The sequence below is a fragment of the Poecilia formosa genome, unplaced genomic scaffold, assembly GCF_000485575.1.
Source record: "Poecilia formosa unplaced genomic scaffold, Poecilia_formosa-5.1.2 Scaffold428, whole genome shotgun sequence".
In the NCBI taxonomy this organism is placed as follows: Eukaryota; Metazoa; Chordata; class Actinopteri; order Cyprinodontiformes; family Poeciliidae; genus Poecilia; species Poecilia formosa.
Window position 1 is genome coordinate 414,841 of NW_006800367.1, and position 2,220 is coordinate 417,060.

Consider the following 2,220-nt stretch of genomic DNA (forward strand, 5'->3'; position numbering starts at 1 on the left):
ACACACACACACACACAGGAACCACACACACACACACACACACACACACACACACACACACACGGTGATTACAGCTCGCTGCGGCTCGTTTAATTCGTCCATAATGAGCAGCTTCTGCCGGCAGGAGCAGCTGGACGGTTTAAAGCTCTTCACTGATCACTGAGTCGGCTCTGAAACTCTAAATCTGCGTTTAAAAGCAAACATATGCCGACTTTACGGCTTCCACAAACACAGAGGAAACATCCGGATAATCTCTTTTTCTGCTTTATTGTTTCCGATTTCTCCTCAAATGCAGTTAAAAATTGTTCCAGCAAACGATGCGACTCAACGCTGAGGAAACAGACAGCAGTCAGTTTTTACAGTGCAATTAAAACAGAAACAGGTTGATCCAAGAGCTTTAAATTACACACTAAAATTCAGAATTAAAACTAAACTCTTCAATTTGAAACATTAAAATTCACAGAAACACAATTCAGTTGTTTTTCTGGGAGTTTGACATTTTCATAAACACCAGCATATTAACGGATTTTATCTGACAAAACAAATAATGTCTTATTTTTAAAAACATTTTTTCTTTATATCAATCTGAAAAGTGTGGTGTGTATTTGTATTCATCCCTTGATTCAAACCTCACCTACCGAGCAGGAAGATGTTTGACTCCATCATCCTGACCTTTCACCCCTCTGCAGCTTGTCCCTCCTCAGGGCGCCATGTCTGCCGTGTCAATCCACATCTGGACACTCACTGCATCGTTGTCTCATCCTGACTTGGACTATACCGCTCTCCATCTCGGCTCATTTCTCGGGGTTTTTTTTGCAAACTGTTCGAATCAAACAGGAGATTTGACTTTAAAGAGGTAAAATTCTCCATCAGCCGTGGGAAAAACGGTTTTATATCTGATGCAGAACCTCAGAGTCAATCTGTTCCTGGAATGATCCGAGTTCTTCCTCCTTCACAACTTTCTGACTTGTGTTTGAAACATTCACAGTGAAACTTCAGAGTGTTCTGTCGGGCTTTCATGTGACAGACCAGTCATGCCCTGTTGGGAAATAAAGAAAATTACACATGCTTTTAAAATGTTTAGAAATAATATATTTGTGAAATAGCTCAAATAAATCAGATTGGATACATTTAAGTGTGACTTTGACTAGGCCACTCAACTCAAAAGGTGAGGTGAACCTCTGCTTCAGTCTAAAATCTTTTTCTGTTTCTTCCAGATTTTTTCCATTTGATCGGCTTCCCCACAGCATCATGCTGCCACCAGCTTCACACACAGAATTTTTAAAAATTAATCTAGAAAAAAAAAGAGAAAATTTTGGAGTCAAAAATGTGCAAGAAAAAAAACTCCAAAATATTGAGCTTAAACTCTGAAAATGTCTAGAAAAAACATGGAAATTTCTGATTTTCCAAAGTTGAACATTTTTGATTTTTGTAACTCAGAAATCTCAAAAAATGTTTCCTGGAAAATTTCTAGGATTTATCTAAAAATGTACGGCTTTTTTCCTGCAATGCCCTGATTCACAGCGGTATTTGTGAGACTGTGTTTCTCTTTGTTTAGGTGAAAACTGAGCGCAGCTCTTGCTGGTTTCTTTTCTTCGTTTGTATTTTTAGCTCGTTTCAGGCTGTTTGCTCCATTTCCCAGTATTTTTAGCTCATCTGTCTCTTAAAACGGCGACTTCTGGGAAATCTGGACTTAATAACTCCAGTCATTTCTCCGATGCTCTTCTTTCCTAAAATGAGTCAGAAGCAACTTCAGGCTGTCGGTTCCAGTCGTCTGATCGCTGCCACAGCGCCGGACGCTCGCTGGATGCTGTGGGAACGGCTGAGGCTCGACCTCTGACCCCTCAGAGTCCAATAAATCACAGTTATTTTCAGTGAGTCTCGCCGCAGGAAGCACACAGATTACAGCACCTTCTCACTCTGCTTCATTATTTTTTCATGAGTCTAGTGGTTGCTAAGAAACTACAGCGGCGTTTCTGAGTCTGAGGCACGCTGACGGGAACGATGGCGGAGGAGGAGGAGGAGGAGAAGAAGAAGAAGAAGAAGAAGAAGACGTGTTTGATCTTTTTTTTGCTCAGCTTGTCAGGAGCTGAAAACTCGAAGCACGAAGGTGAAGAGAGTTTTATTAGTGAACAAAGCTGGATCAAAGTTAAGCTAATAATAGCAGCTGCTTGTGTCGTCATGGAGCTGTCAGCTGAGCACACACACACACGCACACAC

The 2,220-nt window shown here is 41.0% G+C and overlaps 1 long non-coding RNA gene across 1 annotated transcript; it reads right to left on the bottom strand.

The window, feature by feature from the left end:
* Positions 1 to 587: 587 nt before the first annotated feature.
* On the bottom strand, positions 588 to 1,240 carry LOC107833692 (uncharacterized). Its single transcript, XR_001659458.1, has 3 exons — positions 1,162 to 1,240; positions 909 to 1,039; positions 588 to 820 (listed from the first exon to the last, which is right to left on the bottom strand). It is a non-coding gene; the product is annotated as an uncharacterized LOC107833692 (long non-coding RNA).
* Between the last annotated feature and the right edge of the window lie 980 nt (positions 1,241 to 2,220).